Below are 13,160 nucleotides of genomic sequence, written 5' to 3'. Positions count from 1 at the left end.
TGGGAGGAATCTGCATGTGACTGCTCCAAGACTGGAAGTTACCATCAGGTTGGGCAGATGTTTAGGAGCTCAGTGTAACATCTTGACGTCTCGGCTTTGGGATCCATGTTGGGGTTGAGCTGAATGCCAAGGAACTTTGTAAGGATGTTTTTCTTTATCCTGAATGTTATTCCCAGGAAAGTGACACATAGGTCAAGTGGTAAGGTTCCGAAAATGACTTGGATGGCTGGGGTTGAAACAGTTCTGCAGACCCTGCACATTGCCAGCAGCATTGATCACTGGATGGAGCCCAACTTGTTGTGCATCTTGATCAGATTTACCCAATGGAACCAGGGGCCAGCTGCATAGGTCACAATTGGTAGGAAAACTACTTTGTAGTATAGAAGTAGGGACTTCTGGTTATTCAGATTATTGCACTTTTTTTTTTTGATCTTTTCACTAAGATGGATTAGATGTTGTAGAAAACTTAGTTTATGGTCAATGATTATGCCGAGTACTTTAGTTTGTGTAACAATCAGTATTGCACACCAGAGATCTTTACCTGATGGCTGTCTGAAGCACATTATTGAAGAGCATCAACTTTGTTTTTGTGGGGTTAATTCTGAGTTAATTTGTAAGTACCTAGTTTGCATTTTCCTCAATAGCTTTACTTTGACTGAAGTTGCGTGAAAACCAGTTCTGCAGTATTATATTCCTTATATGGAATATAATACTGTAGTATTATATTCCATATAAGGGGCCCCAGGACTGAACCCTGAGGGCACCCTTCGTTGGTGCTTCTGGAGATTTGGTGATGTTTAGATCTGAGGATTATTTCCCTCTCTGAGAAATAGCTCAAAGAGGCTGTACAGCAGCCAGGAGCAAGAGGCTGAATGCAGGCACACCAGAGAATTGTCCCACTAGACAGTGTCGAAGGCCCCTTCAAAGTCAATGGAAACAGCAAGTTCAAACTTCACCTCGGATTTTCAATATGCAGTACCAGGTCGAAGAGGGCCTCCTCACAAGATCTCCCAGGGGTGAAACCGTACTGGCAGGGAGATAGAAGTCCCCGAGTGTGGAGCAGTAACGCAATTCGGTCCATGAGGTGTTCAAGGACCCATTATCCAGATTCGCAAGTAACGCAACTGGATAGAATGAGTGTAGATCAGTGGGTGCCTTGTGGGGTTTAATCAAAGTAGGGATGACTTCCAGATTTTTGGGAAGCAGCACTCCTACAGGCATTTATTAAATAGGAGAAGATACTGTAGCCTAAGTTGGTGAATACACAGAATAAATATGTATTCGATAATTCTGAGGCAGAGGAATGTGTTGACCTTAATTTTCTTTAGAACCATGGCTAGCTCTTCCAGGGTGAATGGTTCGGTATTTTCTGCTGGGTGTGGTTTTGGTTGACTAGTCGTATCATTAAGCAATCTGGGAGGTCGTCTGAGGTATCATTGTCTCTCTAGAGCAAGCAGTGACAGTGCTGTAGATGTCAGGAGAATAGGTTTTATCTCTCTTAATTTTATACACAAGGCCCCCAAGGATTAGATCTTCTGGTTTCTTGGGTGAAAGTGGTCCAGGTTATTTTATTCCTTGCTACTATTGCTTTAGTATAGGTATTTTATATGGTAATATATTCTCTATGTAATCTTACCACATCAGGTACTGGCCAGTCGCAGCATCGTTAGTAATGGCGACAAGCTCAATGGGCCGCTTTTTGCAACATGGTAAGTTCATGAGTCCATCAGGAGCAAGCATGCGAGCAGAAAATTTTCTTCCTGGCAGACCTGTACGAGACCCCGAGGAGGAAGCAATGGAAGGTTGCTGCAAGGTCCTCTGCACTAAGGGTGTTATGCTGCGCTGGATCTTACATTGGGAAATTTGCTACAATGGAGTTTTCAAATGCCTTCCAGTCAACATTCCTGGTGGAGAACCTGACAAAGCCCGGTGGCCTAGTTACGTTGTCACCTGTGGGTTTTAAAGATTGAGGTGATACAGTATTACCCTTTGATCACTAACTGTCCAGTCAGGGAGATAACCTCCCAGGAGTTGATTAATGAGAAGAGGTCTCTGGTGGAAATTGTGAGGTCAATATTTGTCTCCCTTGTCGAGCTATAATAAGTGGTGTACAAGTGACACCAATATCACCTGCAGTCAGCTATCAAGAGCCTGAGCATATCCCAGAAACAAGTAGGGAAAAGTTTGAGAGACTCTCACTGTTCAGTGAGGTCTCTCAAACCCTTACCTACTTGTTTCTGAAGATACAAATAAGGAAGGGTTTGAGAGACCTCAATTAAGAACCTGGTGGAGGATTACTTCCAGAAAAACACAGCACCAAACTACTAAGCCATAAGAAAGACACCACTCGAAATTAACAAAGCACGACTAACACAGACAGCAGAAACAAAGATAACAAGGTAGACTAGGAAGTTCGTGGCAGACACTATAATGACATCCATGAAGACAACATAGATAAGAAATGGCTTCCATTTCTTATCTATGGCAAAGCACTTCCCTGAGACTGAAAGATTATGCCCACCTAGTCTTCAATAGCGATCCCTGATGAATTTCCTGTAGCCAAGCAAAAACACCAAGAACTACAGGAAATACACCGCCAAGGACTCTGGAGTGACATGTGACACATTGACGATGCCATCAGACCCCACAAACAATCCAGCACAACACTGTGGGATGCAGTGCTATCATCTGAACGGAATACACTCATAAATGCACCCCAGTTGCCAGAATAATACATCAAATGGTCACACAAAAATACCAGCCATAATCAAAGGAAGTATAACAAGAAACATATTACAAGTACGAACCTCAGACAATACTAGAGAACCCTTCTCAAAATCTATACTAGAAGCATGGCATAATAACAGAGAAGACAATTCCACACAACAGACCAGACTTAACCATCATCAACAATAACAAAATAGTTGCTTAGCTGATCAACGTGGTTTTTCAGAAAAGATGTTGAAGGTGTTGGGACAAGATTTTGCAGCTTCGGCAAACATAAGTTTTTAATTACATTTAGCCATTTTATTGACTTATTTGTTATATTAAATTATTTTCTATAAGTAACTTATAGTACTACTCAAGCCCCTAGGTTTATTTTAAATTTAGATAGTGATTTTGAAAGTTACTACTTGTCTGCAGATTTTACAATTCATAACTTGCAGCCATTGTTATGCGATATGGAATAGCGTGACGTACATCCCAAACTAGATAGTGTAAGGATTAACGTAAAATTAGATAGCGAAACACGAAGCACTGCATTAGAAATATTAGCTTAGTATAGTGTTAGCACTACATTATACTAGTGCTAATATAGTGCTAATAAATATTAGCAGTATATTAGCTTAACATAGTATAAGACCAGGGTACAGTATTATCAATTAATCAGTAAAATTTATTAATCTTATCAAATTTCACTGTTGATTAAATTTTACTTAAACAGAATCATGACCCAGACTAGAGCAGCAAAGCAATGATCACAGAATAGCCAGAGTGATGTGGCTCAGGGGAGAAAGAACAGAAGGGGTCGATTCTCCAACACATCACATTCGAAAAAAATGCACGAAATGTTTGAGGACCTGTCTAGAACAGGAAATGATCTAGCCAAGGAGGACGTCTGTGTGTGCTAAATGCAGAGACTGTGAGGAAATTAGGTGCCAACTCAGCGTTCTGATGGGTGTCTATGAGAGTTTGAGGTGTAAGGTAGATACCCTTGAGGGAATTAATATGAGGGCCCATCAAGCTGCCCAACTCAATGCCAGAGCTCACTCCTGTGCATCAGGCAACACAGTGGCAATCTCCAAGGCAGAATGTGCTAGTCCCACAGGAGCTAGTTATTGTTGATGGCTCAATTGTCAGGGAAACGGGAAATATATTGTGCAAAAAGGATAGGTGGAACAGGCCAAGGGTAGGTCTGCCGGGAGCAAAGGGAGATGTTGTCTATTAAGGGCACAAAATGTGATATTGTTGTACACGTTGCCACTAATGACCTTAAGAGTAAGAGATCTACAGATTTAATTAATGAGTACAGGTAAATGTTGAAAAAAAAGTCACGAACTAGGATTCAAACATCAAAGTGACTGCAATTCTGCCCAGACATGATAGGAGGGAGTATATGATGAGAGCCTATTCAATCTATTCAGCCCTGGAGAAATTGTGCAATTATTAACAGGAAAGACTGCTTCTACAGGAATGGAATACACTTAAACAGAAAAGGTGCAAGAATATTTGCTGAGGCTATAGAAGCAGTGTTAGATGGGTCATAACACTGCTAACTTCGGGGGACTCACAGACTAAAATACTAACAGTAGCTGCAGGCAGAGGTGAAAGTGATTTTTGCACTGCTTCTAATGTTATTTTATTTTGGTTTTTTTAGGAGCATTAGCAACTAAGGCCATATTGCTCCGGGAATATGCGGTGGTCATTCCCTGACCTTTCCGCATCTTCCGTATTTGGTGGTGACGGGCTCGAACCCCGGTCTAATCAAGAAGAGTGTGCTACGCACTGCTGCTCCTTCCCACCTGGCTACGGAGGCGCCTGTGCTTCTAATGTAACTAGCAACTGCAGCCGAGAGAGCAAGTTGGTGAGAATTTCAAGAGCTGCTGGAAGTCATCATGGAACCAATAAAAACAAGGGCTGTGTTAGGGTAACTAAGAGTAAGAACAGGTGCATGTATACTTGCATGTACACCAATGCTAGAAATATAGTAAACAAGTTTCATGAATATGAAGTGCTGATCAAGACATCAAAGGCAGATATTGTTGAGATATCAGAGACATAGTGTCACACAGACATAAGCAGTGAAGAATTGTAATTTGGGGAGTACAATGTATACAGACGGAATAGACAAGGTATAAAGAGAAGAGAGTTTATGCCATTAGTTAAAAATATAAAATCTAAGAAAGTGCATCCAGTTGACATGGGTGGACAGTGCAATGTTGAGTCAGTAGGAGTGACAAACACTGGGAAATGGAAAATGAGAGTAAGAGTGTGTTATTGGCCTGATGAGTACAACGAACAGTTGTGTAGAAAAATAGAGTGGGACAATAAATCAGAATATCTTGTAATGGAGGATTTTAAATTTCCAGACATTGACTGAAACTTGTGGATTGGTCACTCGCACGCTAGCAAGACTTTTGTGGATTTATTGGAGGATTGTTGTCTACAGTAACAAATTCAAGGGGCTACTAGAGGAAGTAATACTCTTGATCTGATTTTCAGCAGTGATGATTCATGCATTAGGAATTTGCAGATAAAAGAACCACTAGGTGACAGTGATTTTTTGATTTGGTAGTTGTTGGCGCATCGGCTTCTGTGGCCATATTGCACCTCCCAAGGTTTTTGCAGTACTTTGATCCAAGCCCGAGGCGGGAATCGAACCCGCGACCTTTGGGTTGCCGGGCAGGTACTTTACCCACTCGGCTAGCCCGGTCGGCCCTAGGTGACAGTGATCACAGTCTACTCTGATGTGGGATTTACTTAAAAATGTAACTACTATTAAGGGTAAAGGGAAGGGTTTTTGTTTTCAGAAAGGTGACTACGGTGGTCTCAGACAGTTTTTAAATTCTATACAGTGGGATCAACTGGTATATGTTGAGTCAAATTCTAAATGGGACGCCTACAACGAATTAATCTTGTAAGCTACTATGCTTTTCATACCAACTAAGAAATACTGTTCAAGATTTAGACCTAAATGGATGTCAGAAGAAGAACAACCAATGGGGCTTGTGGCAGAGAACAAAAATGCATGGGATGCATATAAATTATCAGGTGACACAGAAGCCTAGGGCAGATATAAGCTAGTCTGTAATCAAGTCACAAAGAAGGTTAGGCAAGCAAAGGCTGATTACGAGAAATCCTTGGCGAAGAATGCAAAGAAAAACATTATAGACTTCTTTACTTATGTAAACACTAGAAAGAAGGAGATGAATCAGATTGGTCCACTTGATGTTGGTGGTTTGACTGTTGATGATCCTGCTCAGATAGCTGACACACTGAATGGGTATTTTGCATCTACATTCACAGATGAGGAATTCTACAAGGAACAGGAGGGCAGAAGTTTACTAAACTCAAATAGGGAGCTAAATGATTTTGTAATAATGGAGAGCAAAGTGGAGGTTAAATATAAAAAAGGCACCTAGGGCAGATGGAATCTATCGTTATATTGAAAGAAGCAGTGAGGGAAGTAATCAAACCTTTAGCCATAATTATGAGAGATCTGTAGTCCCATGGGGACCTCCCCAGGGACTGAAGATGGCAAATGTATCCCCAATTCACAAAGGGGATTCAAAGGGTCATGCAAATATTTATAGACCTGTTAGTTTAACTTCTGTTCCGGGGAAAATAATGGAATCACTGGTTAAAGAAGTGATGCAGTATCACCTACAGAAGAATGCAGTAATAGTTCAGACACAGCACTGGTTTGTTAAGGGGAAGTCTTGTCTGCCCAATTTGACTGGATACTATGATGTCGTCACAAAGAACTGGATGCAAAAAATAATTTTGATATCATATACTTAAATTTCAGGAAAGTTTTTCATACTGTTACAAATGGAAGACTGCTATACAAATTGGAGTGGTATGGCATTAAGGGCAAGTTGTTGCAATGGATAAAGGAATGGTTGAGTGCGAGATGGCAGACAGTGGTAATAAATGGACACTGCTCTACATGGACTAATATTATTAGTGGAACCTCCCAAGGTGCAGTGCTGGGCCAATTGTTGTTTTGTGAATTTATCAATTATATTGATGAAGGATTATCAGGTGTAATGTCCAAGTTTGCAGTGATACAAAGGTTGGCAGGACTGTTAATCACAGTAAAGACAATATGCTACCACAACAGGATTTGAAAAAGTTGGGCAGATGGGCTGAGAAGTGGCAACTGAAGTTTAATATTGACAAATGCAAAGTACTGTATATGGATAGCAGTAACCCAAGAAACACATACCAACTGTGTGGTACTGCCCTCAGGGAGGTGGAGAATGAAAAAGACCCGGGGTAATTGTGCAGTCGGATATGAAGTTGTCTGATCAGTGCAGACGAGCTGCCAGAGAAGGTCATGCAGTTTTGTCAATGATGTATAGGAATTTTCCTAGCAGAGACAAGAGGCGTTATACCCTTATATAAGGCAATGGTCAGGCCACACCTTGAGTAGTGCATACAGGTCTGGAGGCCTCATTTTAGGAAGGATGTAGTGTTTCTAGAACAAGTACAGAGAAGGGCAACAAGATTGGTGAGAGGAACAAAGGGGTTCTCTTACCAAAAGAGGCTTAAATTCTGCAAATTGCAGCATCTGGAGACTAGGAACCTGCAAGGTGTACAAGACCTTGAATGGTTTGAGCAGGCTCAATGCTGATGGGATACTTCCACTTCTCAAAATAAGAACCTAAGGGCATAGATTCTAACTGAGGAAAGACAGTTATAGAATAGATGTGTAGAACTTTGCCTTTAGCCAGCAGGTAGTTGATTGCTGGAATAGAGACAAGAGGTGGTTATACCCTTGTATAAGGCAATTGTCAGGTCACACCTTCAGTACTGCACAAGTCTGGAGGTCTCATTTTAGGAAGGATATAGAATTTCTAGAATGAGTACAGAGAAGGGCAAAAAAATTGGTGAGAGGCTTAAATTCTGCGAATTGCAGCATCTGGAGACCAGGAACCTGCGAGGTGATCTGACTGAGGTGTACAAGACTGAATGGTTTGAGCAGGCTCGATGCTGATGGGATACTTCTGCTTGCTCAGAATAAGAACCTGAGCGGTATAGATTCAAAATGAGGAAAGACAGTTGTAGAATATATGTGTGGAATTTTGCCTTTAGCCAGCAGGTAGTTGATTGCTGGAACAGACTTCCATCTGTTGTTGTAGAAGTTAATAAGGCAAACATTTGGAGTGACCGGATGGTTGAAATGGGAAGTGTTTTTTTTTTTTTTTTTTTGGTTTTTTTTGGCTGATGCTCTATAGGCTTGCTTTCTTGCATCATATGCCTCAACTAATGCTAATGCTAACATAGCATTAAAATTACTAGTGGCATATGATGTAAGAAAGGAAGTTTATACATCATCAGCTGGGAAAAAAAAAAAAAACTACTTCCTATTTCACCTATATACAATCTGATTTACTGGCCCATTCTATTTCTCTGTACTCAATAGAGTCATTAGGCCTATAAAACACTCCTACTCTCATTTTTGCTTTCCCAGTGCATATGTCACACCAAACTGACTCAACATTGCACTGTTCATCTATGTCAACTGGATGCACTTCCTTAGATTTTATGCTTTTCTTAATTAACAACATAACCCCTCCTTCCTTCCTATCTTGTCTATCCTTTCTGTGCACACTGTATTCCCCGAATTCCAATTCTGCATTCCTAACATCTGTGTCACACCACATCTCTGATATTAAATTAAATAATTAAATTAATTTTTTCTGTTTATACTCCGGCACGACAACCAAGTCAGTAGAGTTTACAATAAATTGTCAATACAAATGTTTATCGTATTTAGTAGTCACGGGCTTGAACCCCAGTCCACTCAAGGAATGCGTGCTATGCACTCTCGCTCCTGACCACTTGGCTATGTCAACAATATCCACCTTTGATGTATTGACGAGTATGTCAAATTCATGAAATTTATTTACTATACTTCTAGCATTGGTGTACATGTAAATATACGTGCACCAATTCTTCTTAGTTACCCTAACACAACCCATATATTTATCTGTTTCTTGATGACTCCCACCAGTCCCTGACTATTAGGAACCCTGGGTTTTACATGTGGGTTATATGTGGATGCATATTTGCATCCACATATAACCTGAGCGGTATAGATTAAAAGTCCGGAAATAAAGGCACATGTAAAAGTCCAGAAATAAAGGCACCTAGCACACTGTAGGTGACCACCTAGGTGCGAACCAATGTAACCAGAGGTTGAGGTGTTGTGCCCACACAACATGGAGGAATGCCATCTGTCTATGTTACAAGACAATACTATGTGGTAGATGACTCTCATCAACTGGTGTAATGCCACCACTTTACTTACTGGAGGCGTCAACTAGTGGAACCTGTGTTTAGTCTCCAGAGCAAAGCACCAGCAAACACTCTCCCATCTCTTCCATCATGCAGTATAATTGATGTCTTTTGAGGTTATGATGGACATCATGGCAAGATCCAATCTTCCTTACATTTCGACGGTAAAGTTCTAAAACAGTGTTTGCAGATAGTCTGCCAGACCAAACCTATTGGTATAATCTTGCTACCTTTACTCTGAAAAGATAGTAACTAGAGGGAGTCCGAGTAGTGCGTACGTGGGAGGCATTGTCTAGGCCACATTATGTCAATGAGCTGGGTATATTCTTACCTTGTGTACACCATTTCCAAAAATTTTAATTACTTCATAAAGCATGTCCCGACCCCGAACTTTTCTTACTACTGAATACACCACAAATTGCCAAACTAACAGAATACATTTATCTGTGAAAAGACCTAAACCTCCCAAACACTTCCTTGTTTATTTCACAAATATATGTGGCCTCAGTAGTAATCTCAATGATGTCCGTTTCTGCTTACAGTCTCCCAAATTCCATGTACTTTTTCTGATGGAATCAAAGTTATCGGTTGATTCGACCACTGCTCATCTCAGTTATCCAAATTATTCAATGTACAATTCCTTTCGCTTCAAAGGTGGTGCTTGTACATATATCCATTCTGATATTTTCTATCAGAGGCTTAGTAATATGGAATTTCCTCTTTTCGATCTTCTCTGGATTAAAATGTCTCTACCAGATTCTGTCAAAATAGCCCTAGGGGCTCACATCTGGTGAGTATGGGCTTGGCACACCCAGGGTCCTGAGCTGGATATCATCATTCTTCTCTTTCTTGGTGATTTCCTTCTACTCTCTCTCTCTCTCTCTCTCTCTCTCTCTCTCTCTCTCTCTCTCTCTCTCTCACAGGGTAACTTTGGAATTTTTTTGGCTGGTACAGCATAAGCCTCAGGCTTCCTTGCACTATATGGCTAATAATAAAAAAATTCATCTGTTGCCTCTATCATTCTCCCAACTCTAATAATCATTTGGAACTGTTTGACTTGCTCTCTTTGAAACTTAACTTGAGAGTAGGATTGTGTTATAGACCTAATGATGGTGGTGATGAGTATACTAAACAGCTATACAAGGAAATAGAGTAGGTCAGAAGATCAGAATGTCTCATAATGGGAGAGAGGCAACAAGAGAAAGCAATACTCTTTTTATCTGGCTATCAGGAGGGATTCTTCATGCACTAAGAATCAGCAAGTTAAAGACCCACTGAGTGACAGCAATTACAGTGTACTAAAGTGGAATTTAATTACAAATATAACTAGTATATAGGGTAAAGTAAAAGATTTGCTTTTGTAAGGATGACTACAGAGGTCTCAGACAATTCTTAAATTCTGTGCAGTGGGACCAACTGATGATGTTACCAACAGAAAATTCTAAATGGGAAGTATTCAGGGGAGTAATCACAGAAGCTACTAAGCATTTCATGCCAACAAAGAAATGCTGTTCAAGGCTTACACTTAAATGGATGTCAGATGAACTATTGAGACATATGGCAGAGAAAAGTGCATCTGATAATTAATGATTATCATCTGATAATCATATTAATTATCAGATGATAACAAAAGCCTATGGTATATATAAATTAGTCTGTAATCAAGTCACAAAGGAAGTCAGGAAAGCCGTCTCTGGCATATAATGCAAAGAAAAACAGCAAACATATTTATATTTGCTGTTTTTCTTTGCATTGTATATTAACGGTAGAAAGAAGGGGTTGATCACATTGGCCCACTTGACTGTTGATGACCCTGCTCATCATTCACGTGATGAATTCTTTACAGAAAGTGATGCCAGAAGTTTATCAAACTCAAACGAGGAACTAAATGACTTTGTGTTAACTGAAAGGAAAGTGGAGAAGAAATTGTTGGGGATGGACATAAAAAAATGGAATCCTGGGGGATGGAATCCATCCAATTATATTAAGGGAGGCAACAATGGAGGTAAGCAAACCCTTAGCCATAATCATGAGGACATCCTTGGATTCACCGGAGATCCCAATGGACTGGAGAAGTGTGAATGTATATTCTCAATTCATAAAGAGGATCAAAAGGCAACGTGTAATTACAGACCTTGTTAGCTTAACATCTGTTCCATGGAAAATAATGAAATCACTGTTTAAGAAGTAATGCAGGACCATCTGGACATGTATGCAATTATACTGCAATCACAGCACAAATTTGTTAAGGGATGGTTTTGTCCGGTGGTGTGCTCGTAAATTTTTAAAAACTGGATAGCTAAAAAAACCAAGACAAAGATTGTAAGTGTTACTTATCTACAATTTGTAATACAAAAATATTCTTTTTTTTTGTATTATAATTTCCATATGGACAATTAATTCTCACAAAATGTTTCGTTGACTTTTGCAGAGCTCTTGTATCCGTAGCCAATCTATGGTTGCCATACAACCATTATTTGACAAATAGAGTTACATCCCAATTCGCTAACTCTTTTCTCAATAAATTTATTGTCATTGAATCCGATATATGATCTATTGTTAAATTATTTCTCACCCTCGTACAAATTATGTTCATTAAACTGAAACCTCTTTCAGCTTATTGTACAAATGGCACAAGCCATTGTGGATTGAAGTGCATGCCTCTCTACAGTTTGTAGCCATTGTCAATTTAACAAATGGCTGGCAAAATTCTTGAAAATTTAACAGCAAGCTGCAGCACACCACTGGTCTTGTCTAACCAAACTGATAGGTTAAACATGATGCAGTGAACAAGGAACCAGATGCAAAAAATAATTTTGATATCATATACTTGGATTTCCGGAAAGCTTTTGATACTGTTGCACATAAAAGACTGCTGTGCAAACTGGAGCAATGTGGTATTAATGCCAAGTTACTGCTACGGATAAAGGGATTCTTAAGGGGAAGAAGACAGTGTGGTTAGCAGTGGGCACTGCTCTTCCTGGACTAATGTTATTAGTGGAGTTCCCAAGGTTAAGTGCTGGGTCCATTGTTGTTTTCAATATTTATCAATGATATTAATGAAGGTACATCAGGCTTAATGTCTAAGTTTGTAGATGATACAAAGGTTGGCAGGGTGCTTAACAACAGTAATCAGGGTGAGCTACTGCAACAAGATTTAGGAAAACTGGGTAGATAGGCTGAAAAATGACAGATGAAGTTTAATATTGCAAATACAATTATACTGCAAACAGGTAGCAGTAACCGCAGTTTAACTTATCAACTGTGTGGTACTACACTCAAGGTAGAAGAGAATGAAAAAGACCTGGGGTAATTGCACAGTCAGACATGAAATTTTCTGATCAATGCAGACATGCTGTCAGGACAGTTCATGTTGTTTTGTCAACGATATATAGAAACTTTGCTAGCAGGGATAAGGAGGTGATTATCCCTTTATATAAGGCCACATCTTGAGTACTGTATACAAGTCTGGAAGCCTCACTTTAGGAAGGATGTAGTTCTTCCGGAATAAGTGCAGAGAAGGGCAACCAGATTAGTGAAGAGAAGAGAAGGGTGCTCTTACCTAGAAAGGCTTCAGTCCTGCAAATTGCAGCATCTTGAGACCAGACACTGGCAGGGAGATCTGACTGAGGTTTTTAAATCCTTGAATGGATTGAATAAGCTAAATATTATTGGTATTAATCCACTTGCTGAGACTACACGCATGGCATAAATTCAAGCTGAGGACAGATGTGCGGAAGTTTGCTTTTGGGTGGTTGATTGTTATAGCAGGCTTTCATCTGTTGTTGTGGAAGTGGATGGGTTAAATAAATTCAACAGAGAACTAAACAAATTCTCTTAGGGTACGGATGGGTGAACTGGATTTTTTTTTTTTTTTTTTTTTGGCTGATGCTATATAAGCTTGCTTTCTTGTATTATTTGCCACTACTATTACTAATGACACATACATCATTTTCATATATCATTCTTACTTATGTTTAATGTATGTGTTTATGCTGTCCCTTAATTGCTGTCAGGCATCTGGCCTTCTGACCATAGAAGGTATATGTTGTATTTGTATTGCACATATATTGTAAATCCCATGCAAAGAAGACAATGAAATAAAGATTATTTGTTTATTTATGTTTTTGCTGTTT

The 13,160-nt window shown here is 39.7% G+C and overlaps 1 protein-coding gene across 2 annotated transcripts in view; it reads right to left on the bottom strand.

Annotated features, from left to right (window-relative positions):
• The window catches only part of LOC150086924 (F-BAR domain only protein 2), a 726,598-nt gene that overhangs the window by 385,606 nt on the left and 327,832 nt on the right, over window positions 1-13,160 (bottom strand). The gene's annotated exons all lie outside the window — the stretch shown is intronic.

Source organism: Mastigoproctus giganteus, chromosome 4, assembly GCF_048544385.1.
Source record: "Mastigoproctus giganteus isolate SK-2022 chromosome 4, ASM4854438v1, whole genome shotgun sequence".
NCBI classification, from domain to species: domain Eukaryota; kingdom Metazoa; phylum Arthropoda; class Arachnida; order Uropygi; family Thelyphonidae; genus Mastigoproctus; species Mastigoproctus giganteus.
The sequence above is the reverse complement of the archived record's forward strand: the minus strand, read 5'-3'. Positions and strand labels throughout refer to the sequence as shown.